Below are 7,903 nucleotides of genomic sequence, written 5' to 3'. Positions count from 1 at the left end.
GCCACTTTTACGTTTTTTTTAAAAGAAACAATAGCACCCCAAGTGACTGCACGCATGCATGTTGCCTGCAGGATCGACCTAAAAATCTGCAAAACTCACAATATGAGCACTTGCAGTTGATTCGGGGAGCTGACAGAAACATACCTTCCCCAACCCACCACCACTTCATGCCTGCCCCGCTATGACCTAGTAAGCCATGCTTCTCAAGCCTCACAGTCGAACCATCTGGCCTAACCAACCACTGAGCTCCATGTCTTCAATATTGAAATATCTTCCTGAAGAATGATGATGAAAGTGAAGACATCTTTTATATTTTTAACTTCACTTTATTGACAAACTTTGCATATGTATGTTTCTGACTGGAAAGTAGGGGGAGACTGGCTTCCAACATGGTAAATTTGTCCTGGTGTCATTTTCAGGCACAAGGGCATAATTCAGCAATGTATGCACAATGTCTGCATTCTGTTGAGCAGCATCCTGCAGTCAGTGAGTGGGCTTTCTTATGTTGACTTCCAACTTGACCTGATTTAAAAGGTAATGTAACGTTCTTTTGTTCAACTATCCTCTTGGCTGAGAGCCAACTGGAGCCTAACAAATGGATGCCAAGGAAACAAAGGCATAAACTTATTACTTCACAAGTATGTTTAGAAAAATTATGATCTGGAGGTAGGCTTTTGACTTTGTTTAACGCACTATGTAAGAGACATGCGTGTGCTGTCAGAATGCAAGATGAGCTCTACATACCCGTAGGTACACACATAATAATTTAAAAGGCACCTAGTGTAAATTAATAATTTTATAGCACTACTAATCCCAATGTAGGGTGTCATAGTGCTTTAAGTCCCACACAGAGGCACAACAATTCATACATGTGTAAATAAATGTCCAGAACAAATAATACAAGACAATAATGGTTATAAGGTGGAGGAATCAGATATTGTCCATACTCGTAGATATCATGGGCCTGATTATGAGTTTGGTGGCGGGAGAGCACCAGAACTGTGGTGTGGAGACCGCTAGGTCTGGCCACAGAGCTGGAGGTCTCCACACTAGCCTCAGTACGAGTTTTCCACTGAGCTGACTGGCAGAAACCTTTGTTTGTACTGGTCAGCACAGTGGGGAACCTGCAGTAGCATTGTACTCAGTTCCACAAGGACAATGTTGTGGGCAGTGCAGGGGCCTCTCTGTCGCCCCCTGTATTTGTCCTCCACCAGCCTTTTTATGGCATTTGAACCACCATGAAAATGCTAGAGGAGAACATGGTTGTAGTCAGCACAGCAGCTCTGACTGCAGCTCCACCGTGGCTGATTACAACCACAACCGCTGTCATCCTGTCGGGATCAGAGGTCCTGGAAGAGATGGCGGTCTTTTGGTAGCACCGTCCGCCAATCTTGTAATATGGTGGTCAGACCGCCAGTTTCAGCGGTCTGACCTCCACTGCGAGTCTGGCAGGTTTTGAAGCATTAGACTCGTAATCTGGCCCAAAATGTTAAGGGTGAATGGCAGAAGATGCTCTTCCGTTAGAACGGAGGAGTGATGCCCCTCTGCCTAATATGCCCCCCAGGGATAAAAAATAAAATGGTAATAAAATGAATTTAGTGGCAGCAGTGAGCTATGCATAGTTTAAAGTGTGCATGTCTTTTTGGCTGGCTGTCTTGCGACAACCAGCCAGACATGGGCATTTTAAACTTCTCTAACTTATCTGCCTTAAAATAGCTGGGTTAAAGAAAGACCAAGCCTCCAGGGCTCTTGAAAGTGCTGAGAGAGGCCGCTCCCTCCAATGGGACTTCTCTCATCCTGCTTACCAGCGTGAGAGCAGCGGCAGGATTGCTTAGGGGAAATAGATCACTGTGCTACATTAGAACCATTGCAACTTACGAACTGGAAGTAAGAAAATTACCTTGGTGTCAAAAAGCAGTAATTCACTCACCTATCTACATAAAATACCAATCTGTGATCTTCATGTTAAACGATGGGCTTTGCAGGAGGCACATTACCCTTTTTGCTACTTTATGAGTAAGGCTCTCAATTTTCTGTTTTTGCTTATTTCTACAGATGAATACAGGCAGAAAACAATATGTGTCCTGTCAGTATTTATTTTTATAATTGGAAAAATACTAAAAAATGTGCTTCCGGTGAGTGACTCTCCATGCTGTCTTTCGTGAATTTTAAGGCAACAGCTGAGCAGACAGGATGGGAAGTTAAAAAACAGGTTGAGCTCTCCCTAAATACAGGCATGTTGACATATATTTGTAATATAATGCTGGTATGTACCTGAGGCTGTAGTGGTTTGCTATATTTGGCTGCTTAATTTGTTAAAACGCAACAGGCATCAACGTAATAGCGCATGTTTGTCAGTTGAATAAATTTGGATGTGTACCATTTTACAACTTCATTGTTCTCAGAACACAAAACAAACATGGATAAATACCAATCAGATGGCCAAAACGTAATATGGATAAATATATGCAGAAATGATTTAAAAAAAATACCATAAAACCGGGGAGTCGTATTTCTGAGTCAAAACTGTGATTGGACAAAACGCTCCAAGAACTTCATTAACCACTAGTTTTCTTGCTGCTAATATATTATAATCTCCTCAGAATTGCTGGGCACACAACGATCTTTGCAACAGGTGTCTTAATTGAATAATATGTTAAAATGCACCCTCATTGTTATCAATTAATAAAGCTAGATTTACCGACACGTATGTACATACTGTCAGTTTTTTTGAAGCAGATTTGTCTAAAAATGAATATATAAGTTGAGTTTCAGACTATGATTTTCAAACTCTGCCCCTCGTGACTCCACCCCCTTTCCTCTACCACCACTTGACCCCAATGTATGGGATCCAGGAGACATTTTGTTCTAATTCCATCACGGCTGACCTCTAATCCTGCATGGTTTCTTGCTCCATACATATGGGCACCACCAGTTGTGCGTTATAAAGATGAAAGCCATTGGTGAGTTCTATGAACATATGTAGTCAGCATGTCAGAGTCCAAGTGTCTATGTAATGGCACAGAACTCTAAGGTTATTTTCATTTAATGCAGAAGTGGAACTTTGTTCCATATCACGTTTGGGCTGCCTGTGGTATGTTAGTCTGGCCAGGAATGAGGCAGTGTCCTCCGGTGAGAGTGTGATTAACAACGGTGCTCGACGCTTACTTCCTTTGCCTCACGAAAACCTGTCGTTTTTTTTGTGTTGTTTACATAATTTTGCATAGCGCTGAGTAAGACGTGATCATTATATCCCTGATCAGTGTGTATGTTAAAAAATATACATTACAGAGAAAACCAATAATTTAAAGACACGTCATGGAACAGAATAAACATGATAGCAATTGCCAACAACCTAAAAGGCCGAGAAGACAGTCTCTCAGCTCTGCCATCACAGCAGGTTGGGTTTGAGGCGCCCATTGAATAAAATGAATCTTTTACGCTTCTGCAGACAGGACGGTTAAAGGAACATCGGAAGCAATCTCGCGCCTGTCATGCGTGACGCAATGGATGCCACACGGGGCTCTTTATGGCAGGGATGGTATGCAATGGAAGATTAGGACATACACAGGTATGATAAAACTGCCATTTATTGATATAATTCCAAACAGACAGGCATGGGTGCACTGCCGCCTGCAGACACGTGATGGCCACATACTGATCAGGGTGCACTCTACTCACATATAAGGGGGTCGCTGAAGCTCCACAATTAGCCACGAGGGTAACGTCATATGCAGATAAGACCTTCCAATCAAATGCTCACCACGTGAAGAAGTTACTGTGTAAATACGTAATGATGCACGTGTACTACAATGAGCCACCTGGTATCTGAGACGCGTGGGACATGCGTGTTCTGGCGTGACTGGACACACACGAACTTCCAAGTGCGGTTCTCGGCTGTATGTGAGCCCTTTCGTCATCCCTCTCGCCTGGTGCCTGCTGCGTGGAGCTCCATGCCTGCCACATTCAGCGCCTACTTCTCTTCGTGGCGCCCTCATCTGAAACACTAACATGGCGCTACATTGTCAACTAAAACTTGTATCCACGTTGTCCACATACCAGGCAAGTGTGAAGGCTTTTTAGTTGTACACTCTTCTTTGTTTACATTGAACGCATACACACTACATTTGCCTTCGCTTGGTGACATAACGCGGTCAGAGTATGTAACAGAAATGCTAATTCTCAGAGCACGAAACTTCCACATGTGCATTTCTGGTCTTAAGCTTTGCAACTGTGTTTAGGCCCTGCGTCTGCACCGCGTCCTTTCCCACACCCTCTCCTGCGTTCTATAAACAGGGTGAGACATCCAATGTTCTGTTGTGATCGCTGCAGGCAGGGAACGCTTGACAGGTGCACCAGTTTGGCTGGACTGGCTTTACAGAGGAGGGAGAACGAACTCCTGGATCTGCTGGATTTGTGCGTCGCCCAGAATAAAAAGAGAACATCTTTCATTTGACTCCAGCGCAAGGAAGAGGTTCTAATGTGCAGAACCTCTGGGAGACAGAAGTGGGCGTGACACATCCCGGTCTACAGGAATCACATAAGCCCAAGTAGCTCGCCGTGATCGTATAGTGGTTAGTACTCTGCGTTGTGGCCGCAGCAACCTCGGTTCGAATCCGAGTCACGGCATTGCGGGTGGCAATGTCACGGCAGTTGGGCAGTCTTTTTAAACATTTTTTTTTTTAGGATTTCAAAACATATCTTTTCATACTGCTGAAAGAATTCCGTCTGATATTAACCCATCAAGTAAACAAATACAATACTCTACGTTTATTCTGCGTTATTGACTCACTGCATGAATATTATAATTAACCGTTATCCACATTGGAAGGCACATTTAAATTGCTACTTAGAAGCAGTAGTTTCATTTACGACACTTATTGAATAACATGGGCTCAGTCTAATGATTTTAAAAATAATTTAATCGACTTGATTAAATGCATATAAAATATACACTTTTGAAAATATGTTCGTCAAAGTTTAATACGCATTTTGCGGATGTAATTTTTAATCCATTTGTGAAAAAGAGTCACCAAAATATTCTACTCAAATTCACAATGACAATAAAGAGTACAGCAGCCTGTGCAGTAGAGAAGGCCGACGCTAACAACTCCAGCTCCAGGACATTCTAAATCGAGAGCTCAAAGAAGCAAATCACATGCACTCAGTCTGCTTTGTGGCCCATTTTGTAAATCATATATTGTATTACAGTCATTCCATATATACACCATCGTCTTCTAACAGGGATCTTTGTATTTTGTTATCTGTGTGGTGGAAATCAGAACGTAGGTGCAGTGCTATGGAATCTCAGGAGTTTGAGGCAGTGCTTAATTTATAAATAGAAAGGTGCAGGAGCACCGAATACTGAGGCGGCTAATCCTGAAGCCATCTCGGGCCTCTTCAAGCCACATAAAGCCACTCCCTGCCCCTTCAGCTCACTCCTGCAGCTTTCTGCTTTGTCTCATTGTGACGCTTTTTCGTTTTTTTTTGCTCCGTCTTTCCCAAATGTGCCTTTGGCTCCCAGCAATTGCTTGAGGCAGAAGACTAAGCGCCGGCCCTAAAAAATAAGTGCCGGTGCTCAGCACCGGAAACAACAAGCACAAATTAAGCACTGGTTTGAGGGATCGAGTGCACTTGGAATGTAGCTGTTTTCGCTACTCAAAATCGGTGGGGGATCTGGGTGGAACATTTTCCAACTTATAACGTGAGAGCCCATGGCACCCTTGCCACACTAATTACAGTAAGGTGACAGTGGTCATAAGCAGGGGCGTAGGAGATAATACATTTCTGGGGTGACAGGGACAGCCTTGGGGACTTTCAATCAACCCTATACAAATCGCTTGTTGTTTGTGAACTGCAGGCTCCGATAAATATACACAATCATATATATTGGAAGTGTCAACCGTTGGTTGAACATTTCTTTGAATTTGAACATAAAGCAGACGAGATTCAATGGACAGTGTTGGCTGTAGTACAGCCTAAGACAGATGGCCCCACAACGCTGACAAGGCTTTTGAAACTAGAAGCAAGATTGATTGAGAAATTTCAAACCGCCAAAACGGGACTTAATGACTGTGATGAAACTTGGGCTCTAATTAGGTGATGTATTTTCCCTCCTTCTAGCTTGTTAAGAGTTTGTTGACAATGTCGATGATAACACAAGATGAAAACAACATGTATAAGACTTGCACTAGCACATATAACATCGATAATTTATGTGGATGCAGCATTTGTAAAGTGAAATGGAAGAAGGACTTTGAAAGTAATTTCATGATCATTGTATAATTGAATGTAATATGAAGACTATAGGGAGGTGTTACATATATATGTCTGTGTTATTCACCACCTTGATTAGGTATTCAGTAGCTGAACGGAGGTTCTGGATAACAAGGTTTGAAAGAAAGGTTTCTATTTGACTAATACGATTTGAGCTATGTTAAGATGGTCGCCGCAAATGGGACTAGATTTGTACTTTGAGACTGAGATTTCCTTAATAGTGTAATGGTTTATGTTAAGTTTGCTTCGAGTGTGAGTACCAGCCGTTGACAAATAAAAGGCAGTCCCTCATCTGGAGGTTAGTTGAGCTGCATAATTGAAAAGAGTGCCGCGGTACCTCCAAGATGGCGCCCGTGGCCTCCCATAAATAATAAAAAACAAGCGCAGGCTAGGTTTGGCCTTAAAACAACATAAAACGCCCGCGCATGCGGTCCTCCGTTTACGCGGCTCATTGAAAAATAGAAGACAGCGTTTTGCAGCCGACGTGCTACACGAGGCTTGCGAACGCATACAGAGTGGAACAAGATAAGTAAGTAAACGAACACGGGGCCAGGGGTAATAAGCGGTGCCACTAACAGGGGGACTGAACTACTTTAAAGACCTGAAGGGCTTCAAACAGAATTGTTTATGTTGTTTGCAGACCCCAGCATATAGATGGATATACTTAGACCGAGTAGCTTGGCCAAATAGGTAAGAATATGATTCTTAGATATAACAGTACACTTGATGGCACCTGCGGTGTTCTATTATGCTTAGTAGTTATGGTCTTTTCAATTGGATGCTTCCTTTTCCTTCTTTACTGAGGAGTAGAACTAATAAAGGAAGAGGATATTAACTCGGAAGGTTGGATAGACATCATAAAGGAAAGAAAGGTATGCCTTATAGCGGAAATGAGCACATAGGCTCCACGACTTAGGTTGCATGGGTGACTACTTTTGACACTTGGCAAAGTTTTGGTGACGGTGTTTGTAAGGAAATGCCTCCTTGGCATGGTTACCCCCTGACTTTTTGCCTTTGCTGATGCTATGTTTTGAATTGAAAGTGTGCTGGGGCCTGCTAACCAGGCCCCAGCACCAGTGTTCTTTCCCTAACCTGTACTTTTGTATCCACAATTGGCACACCCTGGCATCCAGGTAAGTCCCTTGTAACTGGTACCTCTGGTACCAAGGGCCCTGATGCGAGGGAAGGTCTCTAAGGGCTGCAGCATGTCTTATGCCACCCTGGAGACCCCTCACTCAGCACAGACACACAGCATTCTTACCAGCTTGTGTGTGCTAGTGAGAACAAAATGAGTAAGTCGACACGGCACTCCCTTCAGGGTGCCATGCCAGCCTCTCACTGCCTATGCAGTATAGGTAAGACACCCCTCTAGCAGGCCTTACAGCCCTAAGGCAGGGTGCACTATACCATAGGTGAGGGCACCAGTGCATGAGCACTGTGCCCCTACAGTGTCTAAGCCAAACCTTAGACATTGTAAGTGCAGGGTGGCCATAAGAGTATATGGTCTGGGAGTCTGTCAAACACGAACTCCACAGCACCATAATGGCTACACTGAAAACTGGGATGTTTGGTATCAAACTTCTCAGCACAATACATGCACACTGATGCCAGTGTACATTTTATTGTG

The 7,903-nt window shown here is 43.4% G+C and overlaps 1 non-coding gene across 1 annotated transcript; it reads left to right on the top strand.

Moving 5' to 3' along the window:
- The first annotated feature begins 4,557 nt into the window (after positions 1-4,557).
- TRNAH-GUG (transfer RNA histidin (anticodon GUG)) lies at positions 4,558-4,629 on the top strand. The gene has a single exon. It is a non-coding gene; the product is annotated as a tRNA-His (tRNA).
- The last annotated feature ends 3,274 nt before the right edge of the window (positions 4,630-7,903 follow it).

This window comes from Pleurodeles waltl, chromosome 12, assembly GCF_031143425.1.
Source record: "Pleurodeles waltl isolate 20211129_DDA chromosome 12, aPleWal1.hap1.20221129, whole genome shotgun sequence".
Taxonomy (NCBI): domain Eukaryota; kingdom Metazoa; phylum Chordata; class Amphibia; order Caudata; family Salamandridae; genus Pleurodeles; species Pleurodeles waltl.
The sequence above is the reverse complement of the archived record's forward strand: the minus strand, read 5'-3'. Positions and strand labels throughout refer to the sequence as shown.